Source organism: Protopterus annectens, chromosome 3.part0 (assembly GCF_019279795.1).
Source record: "Protopterus annectens isolate FY-2018-M chromosome 3.part0, PAN1.0, whole genome shotgun sequence".
NCBI classification, from domain to species: Eukaryota; Metazoa; Chordata; order Ceratodontiformes; family Protopteridae; genus Protopterus; species Protopterus annectens.
The window spans coordinates 1,118,462,463-1,118,477,733 of NC_056731.1; the positions used below are offsets into that span (position 1 = coordinate 1,118,462,463).

Here is a 15,271-nt window from a genome sequence, read left to right on the forward strand (position 1 = left end):
TACTCTGATTTTAGCACTAAAGGTTGGATCACCAGTTGCTGGATTACTGTATATAGCATTTGCCATGACTGACCTTTCACATTTTAATTGTTTCATCCAAACACGTAGCCTGAAAACCTGTAGGTGCAATATAGGTTAAGGTTTTTAAGATATTCTTTGCAGTAAGGTTTGAACATGGACATTGTAACCACGTTTCTGATAAAGGGGTTAAACTGCTAGCAGTGGACAATTTCTTCCAATGCTGCTCAGAGTGCATCCTACATATAGAAGTTACATAGTCTGAAATTCTCATTTGTTTTTCTTTTCATCACCTTATAAGCTTCTTGTTTTCCTGAATCATAAGGCAAAATGGTTACTTAAATTTTATTTTCTTGAACATTTTTGATATAATGTAAACTGTCATAGTAATATGATGATTTCATATCCTTTACCAGCTCAGTTTCTTAAAATAAATTTGGTATCAACCTTGCATTTTTTCATTTGAAATGGTCATATGTTTTGTAATCTGTCTTTGAGCATTTTGTGTGTATGGCCATCTGTCACTGTACTGAGTTCAGATGATCACTACCTCTCATTTGCCTCCCTTTATGACCTTTCCATTCCTCTAATAGGTGAGAATCAAGGGAGTGCTGACTCCATCATACTGTGGATCTTGGGCGGTACTGGATTATGGTCAAATTGGGGCACCAGGGTAATGGACTTGCCCTTCACAGCCATACCAGTATCCCATTACTTGGCTGTCTCCTCTGAATTACCATAAAGTACTGTTAAAATACGTCAGTTTGCATTTTTTTTTTTACTTTTGCAATGCTCACAGAGATTTGAATTTTATATAAAACTGTTATTTCAAATTTTACAGCAAAACAGACATTTGCTAAATAAAACAAAACAGCCTCACACTGAAAACAGACGTAGCATGAGCAGCAGTAAATATCTCTTCACTTGTAAATCATATGTATTGAAAATGATCTGGCAACCATTAAACTACAAGATGTGCTGAGACTCGTAGTCCAACAGCATATAGCAAAGCAGTAATTGGTGTTTATACCAAGTGTAAGAGAACTCAGAAGACAAGTATGCAGTGCATTAAATAATTGCTTTTGACAGCCCAGTGGATGCAAGTATCCCTTTTCAGGGCCAGGTTAGGAACACTCTGGTGAACTGGCTTGGTCAGGGACAAATGATGGCTGATGGAGTCAATCCCTACACTATAGAAGCAGCTCATAGCCTTAGTCATCTGCACTAAGTACCAGATGGTAGCCCAACTTAGTGCATTTCACACCCATGTATCTTAAAAAAAAGGGTTGTTAAAATGTATTTGCAGTTAAATATTAACAGTAACTCTTATACTCCCATTTAGTCAAAGCCAAACACTAAACACAGTATCAACAGTCAACAGAACAAGGAAACTAAGGATCATAGGATGTCTTATTTGAAGATGTTCCTGTTTACTGCCATCAGTTCCTTCCTTTACATCATAACTGCTGTGGGTTGTAGGAACTAAGTATTTATACACACACACACACACACACACACACACACACACACACACACACAAAAAAACATTAATTGCACTCATTTGCACGAACAAGTGAATGAATGCATTCCTGAGTAATGGGCTAGAAATGTATCTCAGCTCACTAGTGTCAAAAACCGTACAGTGGAACCCATTGCAACTCCCTGCTGTTTCAGCTTCTTAGCTCAAATCAGAGAGCAACCCAAAAATTAAGAATAGATTTTAATGTTTTTTTTATTTTTAATATTTTCTAAGTATATAAGAAATCTTTATATTAGCAAGCATTTCTGAAGTATACAGTCTGAAATTCCTGTCTGTCATTATTTAATGACTGCAGTCAACAACAATTTGCCAGAAAAACGCAAAATTTATAAGGAACAGACAAAAATACATCTCAACATATTTTCTCAAGAATTCTTGGCAAAGCCATAAGTAAAGCTGAGTCAAAGGCCCAAATTTTAAACATAAGTTTCTTTAATATGCTTTTTAATCAGGACACTCACTATACAAAGTGTACCTTTTTAGGGATGACCTATGAGCACTATCTGAATAATTTGCTCAAAGGCACACACAGTATGCAGATGGCAGTGGAAGTGTTCAAACTGTATACTTTTGACTGCAGCAAGTTGTTTAACATCTCAGAGCCTGAAATGCTAGACATTTCTGATCAAGTTGAAATGTATTTTCTGAAAAGCAGCTGTGAAACTCTAATGACTAGCATCATTGACTGAATGCTATTCTGAGTTATTTATCAGAAAATAGAGAGTCTAAGGAAGATCCAGCAGCTAGTGCAGTAGATTAAGGCTTCAAGTTCTTAATGGGTTTACAGGACTGTCTTAAGACGGGCTGCTCAGACAGGCTGTTTTCCTTCTATTTTAACTTTTCCTGTTCATTCTTATTTTAAGCACTTTTGAAGGAAAACAAATTGTACTAATTTTGTGGGACTTAGTGTTTTATTGGGAGCAAATGTGTTTTGGGAGTATCATTGTGTATTTTGCTTGTGAACACTGCTTTTGACAACTCGCCTGTCAATAACTTGCTGTTAGCTGGACTAATTGGGAGTCAGGCTCCTTTTACATTAGAACCATGGAACAGCATGCCAGTTACATGGTTCTACCTTTCTCCATTCACAGGAGAAGGAAAACTTTAAGGGAGTCCTTGCCATCACTGTGGGCTCAGTCTGTGCCTCAGCTGAGGGTGGCTGATTCTACTGTGGCCATTACTGGTATCTTAGACCATTCAATGTGTTCTCCTGATCCCTCTGGTGTAGCCACTTCAAAAACCATGGACTAGAGTCAAGCATGTCCTCTGCAGCTGTCCAGAGGCCCTTGGCAGGCATGGGGGAGCTACTGTTATCAGCCTCAGATGAGTGAATGAGTAGTGCAACCCTGTGCATTTGGGCTAAGAGAACTGGTCTCCAGGAGACAGCTTCATGCAGGAGTGTCTCCTTCTAGGGATATCCCTAGGACTCTCTTCTGTAGACAAGGAAAAATGTATTGGCTTTGGCTCAAGGTTTATTGGAGGCATTAAAACCTTTGCAGGGTGACTGGGTTTTTTTGCAAAACATTTCAATTTCCCCAGTTTCTAAGGATTCCTTGTTTGATGATTGGGAAAAGGACTGAGAAGGGCATCTTCTAATTTTTCTCCCCAAGTACCTGATTCTGATTCTTAGGAAAGTGTTTCTGCCAAGTCTCCTATTTAGGAATTTTAATTTTCTGGAACTATTTCTAAAACGAATAAGATGTTTCAGTGTGAATAGACTGATATTCCAGCTTCTTTGAAGAACTACTATGATTTATTGCACGTTGAATTTCTATTGCTATTTCTCCTCTTTTACTAGTTTTGTAGAATGTTGTTGGTATTAAATGCTATGGAACAACTTGTTACCACTCCCACAAGAGGGGAAAACATACTGGACCTGATCATCACCAACATGGGGACTCTATGCTCCAGACCAGAAGTGTATCCCTCACTGGTAAGATCAGACCATAAACTAATTTCACTGGATATTCACATCCCGACCCCACCCTCTGCCCAGAAAACCGCAGTGAAAAACTTCTCTAAAGCAAATTTCACACTCCTCAAAACCAAGGTGGAATCCTTCAAAGCCCCCGGGCCTGTGGAAAATATGGCCCAGACCGCAGAATCCTTTATAAACGCATTCTATGAACACCTTCAGGAATGCATGGATCTTGCAATCCCAAATAAAACCAAGACCCAATCCTTCAAAGGCAGGCGTCCTGTCTGGTGGACCCCAGCCATAAACAAACTATGCAATAGAAGGAGGAAGCTACTACATGATAGAGCAAAATCCCAAAAAGAGAAGGCATCTCTGATCAGTATTAGCAAAAAACTACGGGCACTCATAAAATCGTCTAAGGACAGCTTCGAGAGAAAAATTGCACAGGACACTAAGGATAATCACAAGGCTTTCTTTAGTTATGTTAGGAACCTGGGTGGGAATTCCCAGATATGCTCAGAATTAGTCCAAAATGACAAAAAATACACCGAACCCACAGACATTGCCAACATCCTAGCTGACAGGTTCAGCGCAAACTTCTCTCCCCCCTCTCCACCAAAAGGGCAAATATCTATCCCAGCAGAGTGCTGCCCCCCTGACATCTCAGATGCTCAGGTAAGAGCCGCCCTCTCCAAAGCAAAAAACACAGCATCAATGGGATCAGACAGTGTCCCGGGCTGCGTCCTACATGAACTCCAAGAAGAGCTAAACCCAAACATAAAACTACTGTTCAATCTCAGCCTTAGTACAGGATATGTACCCAGAGAGTGGCGTACAGCAACAGTGGTCCCTCTCCACAAAGGTGGTGCCTCAACGGATCCTGGAAACTATCGCCCCATAAGCCTGACTAGCTTGGTCTGCAAAGCTATGGAAAGGATCACCACAGACCTCATAAATAAAGATATTGGGGACCTACAGACACTGGATCCTACCCAGTTTGGCTTTAAGGGCAGATCCTGCCTCTTAAACCTGGTCAATTTCTTTGAAACAGTCACCAAGGCCATTGACGAGGGGAAGGTGGTCCACACAGCCTACCTTGACCTTGCAAAAGCCTTCGATACAATACCCCACTCGGGCATTATAGATAAGCTCACCAGCTTAAATATAAACCCCTATGTCACTAGATGGGTTGCAAACTGGCTCAAGGACAGAACCCACATGGTTAGAATTGCTGGAGCCATGTCAGACTCCAAACCAGTTACAAGTGGCGTCCCACAAGGCTCAGTCCTGGGATCTCTCTTGTTCGGTATATATTTCTCGGAGGTACAGGCCAACATGGAAGGACTGTGGCTGACCAAATTCGCAGATGACTGCAAACTGGGCGCCATAATCGACTCTCCAGCCGACACAAGCATCCTCCAAAAGGGCCTCATAGAAACAGACAACTGGTGCCAGAGCCATGGCCTCAAGCTAAACGCCAAAAAGTGTATAGTCATCCCCTTTGGCAAAAACAAAGTGCCATAAATTACCACATAGGTGGTAATCCATTAAGTACAGAAGAAGTAATTAGGGACCTGGGGACCCAAGTTGATAGCAGTGTATCAGGGAGTTTGTGAGGGTGTAGTGCTTTTAATTTTTTAGTGCTGACTTATATAATTGCTTTAGTGAGCAAGTGCCAGGTAACTTAAATGCAAAAATGACAAACAGTAACTTTCTTTCAAGTGAAACAAGGAAATAAGTACAGTAAGCAATGCAGATATCACTAGGGATCCACAGAAGCACTGAAAAGCCGCATTTTAGGTGGAATTAGCTTTTCAGGGAAATAACACGCATACAAACAAAACTAGATTCAGCAGGCCTGGATCTAGTCTATGCTACAGCAAACAAGGTGTACCAATTACAGTAAGAAATAGTTCAAATATGCAGGCACTATAAGCCTTTAACCAGAAATTCCCAGCTCAGAAGGGCAGAGTCCAGCCTCTTCTCCCACAAGAGTGCAGACCATGAGCCTTCTTAATGTAAAATAACTGGCCTGAAGCCCTGGTGCTTAAACCAGAACTAATACACTTTTAGAATAACAGACACTAAGCCCTCAATCAGCAGTTCCCAACTTAGAAGGATGTTAGAAGAACATTTTGTATAGCCCACCTAATCATGAAGGGATTCACATCTAGATCAGGGGAGGTCATCGTACCTCTTTACTCTTCCCCTCATCAGGCACATAATTGAGTACAGTGCCCCTTTTGGGATGTACCTTACCAGACACCTGCAGCAACTGGAAAGAGCCCAAAAGTACCTCACCAAGAGGATCAAAGGGCTCAAACAGATGCCACATGCTGCCCGGTTAAAGAAACTCCAGCTCTACTCAGTGGCATACCGCCTGCTCAGAGGCGATCTATGCCTGACGTATAAAGCCGTGTCCAACCTGGAATTAATGGACATGCTGCACCTCAGAAAATCCAAATCCCATCGAGCTAGGCGCTCGAGAGACTTGAACCTCAGCACTGAAATAAATAGGACATGCTGGAGGGACAGATTCATAACCCAGAGGCTCCCTTCACTCTGGAATAAAATCCCAGTCCAGGTTAGGCAGAGTCCCTCACTGACTCTCTTCAAGAGGAATCTTGATGAGTGGATGGGAGATCGTAGGTTTACCCCGGGTATCACTTCTGTGTCACTGTTAGACAGAGGCACAGTATACTAACCTCGAAAAAGGGCATAGCAAAATTAATTTAAAATGGGTGGCGAAAGCCAAACACACTCTGGCTAGGCTTATAAATGCCCTAGGGCAGATAGCCTAGTATGAACCTATTACTTGCAATATGCCTGAAAGTTAGCTTGCACCCCCCCTAAAAAGACAGACTTTATAGTTCCTCAGTCTTACAACTATTTGTTTTCTTATCCCAGGTTGTAACATGTTACAGAAAGGTAGAACCAACAAAAAAGGAGGTGGGGTGTCCCTATTCTGTGCTGACTGTCTCGCAGTACTACCCTTCCAGAAAACACTCAATCTTTTTCAAATACTGAAATCCTAATAGGAACCCTACAAATCAACACATCTCAACAGTTATGCATAGTTAGTCTGTGTATCTCACCAGGACAAAATATCCAAACCCTTGAGGACATCCTTGCTTGGATGTCAGAATATATCTGCAACAAAACTATTATGGGAGATGTAAACATTAGTTGGTAAGATTTAATAACTGACTCCCCAACAAACCACATAAACCTCTACAAGTTCACCCAACCCATCACCAACTCTACCGGAATGCTCAATAGCAATACACCAGGAGATACCCTCAACTGGTTCTTAGTTTCAGATCCACTTAAATACTCAAATCCAAAGACCATACCCAATATATACAGCGACCACTTACCTGTTTTCACTTATAGATCCACTCCACACATGTTGAAATGTCATAACTATAAGGCCGCCAGATACCTAAAACATTTTGATCAACAAGAATTTATCAGCTTTCTGAAACTGTCAGATTGGCACCCACTAAAAACTTTCCCATTGTATGATGCCTTACTACACTCAATAACCTAGCCCCTCTTCATACTAAAAGAGTAAAATCAAATCAAGCACCTTGGCTAACAAAGGCCACTAAATAACTCCTACAAAATAAGGACAAGGCCTGGAAAGTGGTATAAAAACAAAAATGAATGTAACCTACTTAGATACAGTTACAAAACAAAGCTAAAAAGCTAGTATGTACTGACAAGAGAAACTATTTCTCTAACTGAGTAACCATAGAAACAACCCAAAGCAATTCTAGAAAAGCATCACTAATCTCCTTACCCCTGGCACCAAACAAAACCCATCTCCATGCCCGTCCTCCTCTATCCCACAAAAGCAGTCCTCACGTAGAAAGATCCTCTCCCCCCTCATAGATAATTCTTCTCCCCTTCACCAAAGCAATATTATACCATCTAGCCTCTTCTCACTACAACCAGTACCAACCACAGAAATTCAGAGACTCCTCAGAAATTTAAAACCATGCTCTCTCTCCTCTGATGACCTCCCACCAGAATACTTAAAACTTGCTGCCAATTTCATAGCATACCCATTAGCATCCTGATCACCTGCTCAGTTACAGAATCCTATGTCACAAACATCTGGAAAAAAAATCCATCACCACCCCACTTCACAAAGGAGGCAACTCCAATGAACCCTGTAACTATCGTCCAATCTCTATCCTCTCCCCACTATGCAAACTCCTCAGAAAGTGCATCCATAAACAATTACTTCACCATCTCACAAACAACAACCTACTCATCCCCATCCAACATGGCTTTCATCCCTCACACATCACAAGCACTGCACTTATCTCCTTCATGGATAAGGTATAGAGAGCCATCGACTCAGGTAGTATTACTTTGGTACTACTAATAGACCTGTCGAAGGCTTTCAATACAGTATCACACAAAAAACGTCTACAACACCTTTCTAATATCTGCTGCACCCCACCCACCAGTGGCTTAATAGCTACCTCACTAACAGGCAACAGTGCGTAAAATCAGAATACCAAACCAGAGTATCACAAGGGTCCATACTTGGACCTTTACTGTCTAACATGTTTACCAACAATCTTCACACTGCTTTCTCCTCTTAGCTCTATTATCCAATATGCAGATGATTCTACCATAATCTCCTCCTCAAATAACCTACAACACCTCCAATAAATAACCCAAGATACCTTCATCACAATCAAAGCCTGCTTAACCGAATCACATCTACTACTTAATGCCAAAAAACAAAGCTTCTACTCTTTGCAGCAAAACCCCTCTCACCTGACTCTCACTTTCATATTTTCTCCCAAAGCAACACAGAAATTGAAATCATATGCCATGCTAAGCTATTAGGTATTACCATTGACAATAAACTTACAATGTTATGTTGTCCCATCTCACCATCATTCTTGCTGGTTGGGATCAGAGCCGAAACTCTGCTCCGACTCGGCCATATACCAAAGCTCGAGAGCTTCTACTGGCTCGAGGCTAAGTCCTGTCCCATGGTGCTTAGCGGCTGTTCCCCAGATCTCATTTGCCAGTTGAAGTGTTGGGATTGTATTCACTGGCTCAGGCTTGTAAAATTTTCATATTTATACCTTAGTTTTTGTAATCTTCAAAATACTATCTGTTTTAACCTATTAGTTTTATAGTAATAGCCTTGTGCTGTTTTTTTTCTCTTAAACTTGGTAATTTTTTTCCCTTTGCGCCTGTTTTTTCTTTGGGCCTTGTCTTCCCTTCAGGAATCCGTTTTAATTAGAGGATTCTTGTCACTTTCTCTTCCCCTCTTAGGAGTCACCGTTTAAGTTAGAGGTGTCTCCTCGGGTTGGAGGAGATAGTCATTTAACTTAGAGACTTCTCCTCTTCCCTTTCCTCCTCTTCTCTTAAAAAAAAAAAAAAAACTTTCCTGTCTTACTACCTTTCCATTACCATTACTGTGTTAAGTCTTATAATTTTTTTTGTTTACGGCTATAGTGTGTCTTCCTTACAGTTAGATATGTGGAAAGAACCAACTAAGGAACATAAATCAGGATTTTAAAAGTGCGATTCCTGCACTCAAAAAATGTCCATAACTGACGGACACACTAGTTGTGTGTACTGTCTCAGACCAATCCATCTCCAAGATTCTTGCTCCATCTGCAATAGTTTTAGCTCCAGGATCTTACAGGAGAGGAGAAACAAGCTCATTTTAAGGGGCTTATTGAAAGTGGATGAAAGCAATCAGACTTCCAAATTGGATACTTCTAAAAAGGCTGCTTCATCGGCTCCAGTGTCTGAGCCGACAAGCAGCATCAAAGTCGCTACTTCTTTGGCTCCGAAAGTTGTCGGGCTGAAAAAACATAGTACTCCCTCAGTTCCATCTGCTTCATCAGAACCATTGCAGAGATGAAAAAGGAGTTGATCACCGTCCTTGGAGCCTGTTTGCTTAGTGCCACAAACTTCTTTATTATAGTCAGTGGCAGGTAGCCAAAAATCGAGTCTTTCCTCTAGATCCTCCAGGCTATCGGACAATGATGTGGAGTAGGTAGTGAAGAGGTTGCTTTGGACCCGGGCCCTAGCAGAAATTATCTCAAGCCCAGCCCATCTGATCATGGAGCCGACATCGGTACCCCCCAATCACGCCTATTCCTCCTCCAACTCGAACAAGTTTGGAGCCAGAGAGTATGGAAGTCATTGTGCTGGAAATGCCGGATATCTCAGATCTGACGTCTGCTCCAGTTTCCTCGATGCTGTTGTCCATTGAGGGACGTGGGGGCCGACACTCCCTGGTTGTCTCCAGGGGGGGGTCGAGTTGGACCCTTGTTGGAACCGGCTGTCCCACTCGGCGCCACAGCTCAGGTGAGTTTGGCTCCCAGCCTCGGAGCCAACCTCCTCATTGCCGCTGAGATCTCCCGGCCTGTCAGGGCAGTAGTCTCTTTCGGCCCAGGACCGTGGTGCCTTCGAGGTGATGTGGAGTGTGCTCTCCACTGAGTCTGCTCCACCTTTGGCTCCAGCCTCTCTTCCCCCTAAGGGACGGTGTCCACCTTTTCATTATCCCTCCATCATCCACAGAGTAGAGAGCCAGTGCCCCAGGAAGCCACAGTGGGTGGATCCTCCTCTTCCATTACCTCCCCAAAGCATCCCCCCGAGGAGATTCCTCGAAAGAGACACAGTGTAAGAGGAAGCACATAGACTCCCCTGAGTCTTTCACTTCTGATACTAACTTAGAGGATTCAGAAGGGTCCCCATGGTCACCCTCTGAGGATGTATCTTTTTCAGACATCCTGGAAATTCTTAAGCAGAGGGGTGGCTGGGAAGGTCCCTTTCCCCTTCTGAAGATGAGTCTGTATACCTGGTGGCATTTGGCTCTCGCCCCTCCACCTCATGGGTGTCTTCACCTTTCGACCCACTCCTGGGTTTGGTAAGTCAAAAGGTGTGAGACTCTCCGGACTTAGTGGACCCCGTTCCGAGGAGGCCTAATAAATTCATTACAGCCCCGGATGATAGACAATATTTAACAAAAAGGGGTTCCTGTAGATGCACTGGTGGTGGCAGTGGCCACAAAGGAGGAGTTAGCTGAAACTTCTGTATCTGTCCATCCACCAAACAAGGATTCTCATATGATGGACAGATATGGAAAGAATATGTTCTCCTCAGCGGCCTTTACCTTGCAGTCACTGAATTATTTGTCACATTTCACGAGACTTCAGAGGGATCTCCTAAAAGAGCAAGGAGATACCCTACAAGGTGCTACAGCCCAGGACTTACCTGATAAGGTTAATTCCCAGCTTGCAACCTTAACTTCCATCTCTAACTCCTCCATGCGCCTCATATCCTATGCAGCCAATGGAGCAAGCAGAGCAGCAGGCACAGGAATAGCTCTTCGTAGACATTCCTGGATGAGCCTTTGCGAGTTTGCTGAACCCTTCTGATCTTTCTTTATTGACGCTCCCTTTGATGGCTAGTCATTGTTTGGGCCAAAAGTGAAAGAAACTCTCACCAGGAGCCAACAAGATGGTAAGACTGCCGCTGGAGTCCATTTTTCCACCCCTACTAGACCTTATCCTAAAGGTCAAAAGAGCAGATAAATGTGGTTCCGTAAGTTCAAAGTAGCCATATCTGACACTCATGGTGATCCTTCCTCCAGGGGCAGAGGGGGAAATAACGGAAGATGCCATCCACATGGCAGAGAGGGGGTCCGCATAACCAGGGTGACAGAGATACGTTCTCTGGTAAGGCCTTTCAGCGCTCCTGAAAGGAGGCCCGCCTGTCCACCTCTGGAGGCAGTCAGGGGGGGGGGGGGAGACTATCAATGTACCCAGAAACCTGGCTAAATTTGACTCAAGACAAATGGGTACAGTCCATTATATCCAGGGGTTACAACATTCCTTTTCACTGTCCTCCTCAACTGTCAAAGATTATCCCAGACATTCTACCCAGTCAAATGGATCAAGCAGCACTAGAAATTCAAATGTTGCTAGAAAACAGAGTCATCCAAGAAGTCCCCGCAGACCAACTAGGATCCGGAATTTACTCAAGGTTCATTTTAGTTCCAAAAAAGATTGGGGACTGGAGACCCATACTGGATCTCGGCAGACTAAAGAAGTTGGCGAAAAAGTCAAAGTTCTGGATGGTAACACTGCAGTCTATTGGGAAAAAGACAATTGGATGTGCTCGTTAAATCTTCAGGATGCATACTACCACATAGAGATGGACAGGCGCGCAAGAAGATTTCTGCGTTTCCAGCTGGTTGCCAGTCATTACCAATTCAGAGCTTTGCCCTTTGGACTCGCCACAGCCCCCAGGGTGTTTACCAAATGCATGGCAGTAGTCATGGCTCATCTGAGACGTCAGGGATTCGAGGTGTTTCCATACTTAAACAACTGGCTCCTAACTACCACCACCAAGCAACTACTAATTAAAGCAAGAGACTACACCATCCATCTCTTCTCAAAACTAGGCATTACTATAAATGCAGAAAAATCTGGCTTGTTACCATCACAGAGTATTACCTTCATTGGTGCAGATTTAAATACAAATGAAATGTTGGCAAAACTTCCTCAAGAAAGGATCCAAATGTTACGCAGTCAAGTGCTTACCTTACTCGACAAGAAAAAAGTACAGGCAAGATTTGCCCTCAAAGTCCTAGGCTCTATGGCAGCGATGATAACACTACTTCCCCTGGCACGATTTCACATGCTAATATTGCAGTGGCTACTCTTTGCTCAATGGTCCATACAGGAGTTATGCATGTCTCATGAGATCCTCATAACGCACTCCTGCAAGAAGGATCTATTTTGGTATGTTCAGTCCATTCAGGTAACAATGGGCAGACCATTTGTACTTCCCCAGCCTGTCGCTACAGGACTATTGAAATTCAGTCAGACAATATAGGGTGGGGGGGGCATTATCTGGGATAGACGGCCCAAGGGGTTTGGAAAGGTCAAGAGTACCATTTGCACATAAATGTCCTAGAGATGAGGGCGGTACTTCTGGCATTGCAAGCATTTCAGAACTCTCTTCCCACAGCGACTATTGCAATTCAGTCAGACAATATATCTGTGGTATGGTGCATCAACAAATGGGGGGGGGACCAGGTCCTACCCCCTATGTCGAGAGAACCCAGAGAGTTTGGCAATGGGCAATATCTTCTCAGCAATTTCTGACAGCAACGCACATCCCAGGGAAATCCAACGCGCGATCCTCATGCCTTACAAGTGGTCCCTCAATCCGGAAGTTGCAAATCGAATTTTTCGCAAATGGGGCCAGCCTTGTTGTGACCGTTTTGCCACTCCCTTCAATACCAAATGCAGCAACTACTTTGCCCTAAACTGCCCTCCAGGAGAGTCACTGAGGGATACACTTGTTCAAAATCGGCCCCTGGGACTTATTTAAGCCTTTCCCCCTTTTCCCTTGTTTCCAAAGGTTATCCAGAAAGCAAAGTTGTTGAGTCGCACTTTAATTCTCATTGCGCCATTCTGGCCTTGTCAGATTTGGTTCCCCTTTCTTTGGGCCCACCTTCAGGAGGACCTTTGGATCCTGGACCCAGTGCTGGATCTTCTGATGCATCAGTCAGGAATGTTCCACCCTGTCCTCCACAGCCTAAAGCTGACAGCTTGGCTTCTCCACTTCCGATCTTAGCCAGGCTTCCGGAATTATCCCCTGCAATTCGCCACATTCTAGTCTCCTTGCACAAGCAGATGACTAGGAAACTTTTTGCAAGAAAATGGAATAGGTTCTCTTGTTGGGCTAACAAAAAACATATAGATCCCTTTACAGCATCTATACCTACAATTTCTGACAGAAACCTTTAATCAAGGAGCAGCAGCAGCCACTATTCGAGTTCAATTAACTGCTATTTTTAATTATCTTGTGGGAGACTTCGAATCAAGTGTAATGTCCATAGACTATGCAAAGCTTTCCTCAAGGGTACTTTTCCTGTTAAGACCACCCTTCAGAGAATCTCCTCGTCCTTGGGACCTTAGTGTAGTGTTACCATGCCCCCTTTTGAACCAGCATCATCTTGTTCATTAAAATTTTTATCTTGGAAAACTCTCTTCCTGACAGCAATTACTTCAGCCTGGAGAGTATCAGAGTTGTAAGCCTTGTCTATCCATCCACCCTATTTGATGTTCCACAAAGATAGAGTCTCCCTCAGAACAAATTCTTCCTTCTTAACGAAAGTTTGTTCTCAATCAAATTTAAACCAGAATATAGAATTACAAGTGTTTTTTCCTAACTGTGGTAACAAGGCAGAGCATAAACTCCACCAACTGTATGTGTATAGGCAGTTGCGTTTTTACTTGCATAGGACCAAATAATTCAGAAAGTTTGTCTCCTATTCAGAAAATAAAAAAGGTTTGGCAATCTCAAAAGTTACCTTGTCCAAGTGGCTTACTGAGAACTTCACGTATGTTTATGATTCCTACAATAAAGAACTGCCAGGACAAGTTAAAGGACATTCAGCTAGAGCAGTATCTACCTCCATTTCCCTTCAATCCAGACTTCCATTGGATTCAATTTGTGCCATTGCTACATGGATTAATCCTCATATTTCTCTTACTCATTACAAAGTAGATGTGGCCTCCCAGAACAGGGCATCCTTTGGTTCCACTGTCCTGAAGAGTTTATTCCGTTGAGCCACCCAAGAAAAAGGTGCTGGGGACTCTGTCCCAACCAGCAAGAATGAAGGTGAGATGGGACAACATAACATAAAGAAGTTATGTACTCACTATAACATTCCATGTTCATTGTCCGGTATCTCACCTTCAGTCTTGCATCCCTCCCAGCCATCCCCCTCCTGGAGGATCTAGAGGGAATTTCTCAAAAAATGGCAGATAAGGTCTGATTCCCTTCTTGTTTTTTTTTTGTTAACTTTATGGCAACATGTTTCATATATTATCATTTTAGATATTGAATATATCACAGGAACCTTTCTCCCTCAAACGAGATCTGGGGAACAGCCGTTAAGCACTATGGGATAGGACTTAGCCTCGAGCCAGTAGAAGCTCTCAAGCTTTGGTATATGGCCGAGTCAGAGCAGAGTTTCGGCTCCAAACCCAACCAGCAAGACTGAAGGTGAGATACTGGGCAATGAACATGTAACATTATAGTGAGTACATAACTTCTTTTTTGAACACCATACTGGTGATGCCATTAAAAAAACACTGCAAATTAGGAGCCCTGTACAAACATAAACATTTCATGGACACCACCACCAAAAAAGCTCTTTCCAGCACTTACTTGCTCCCCTCCCTATTATACAGAGCCCTCATTTTTACTAAATTGCACTCATCTCTACAAAATAAGCTCCAGCCCTGCTACCATAAAATCACCAAATTTGCCACAGGCAGCTCATACCGCTCACATCACTGCCAAGCCTTAAATGAATTAAACTGGCTGCAGTTTCCACATCACCTTAATCTCATTCAGCTGTCCATAGCACATAAAGTTGTCTACAATCCAAACAACTGCCCTTAAGAACATTTTAATACCCTAGCACCCCACCAGAACCCTTCACTCTGAAAGTAAACAACTCATAACTGTACATGTACTAAACAAAAGAGACGGTTGCTGCCTTTACTCATACACTGTCGCTAAACTGTGGAACTCACTTCCAACCATCATAAACACCATTAGCTGCGTCAACAAATTTAAACTCACCCTAATGAACTACCTACTAAATATTAAAGTCTGCCCCTGCATCTATCCAAATAAACATCCTACTCTCCTTGAGCCTTCCGCTACCTTGCCCCAATATTTACCCATCAAAACCAGTAGGAAACACTGATCAGTAAGTTTTT

General features: G+C 42.9%; 1 protein-coding gene across 1 annotated transcript in view; it reads left to right on the forward strand.

The window, feature by feature from the left end:
- The window catches only part of OSBPL1A (oxysterol binding protein like 1A), a gene marked incomplete in the record, with an annotated part of 2,690,541 nt that overhangs the window by 1,302,951 nt on the left and 1,372,319 nt on the right, over positions 1-15,271 (forward strand).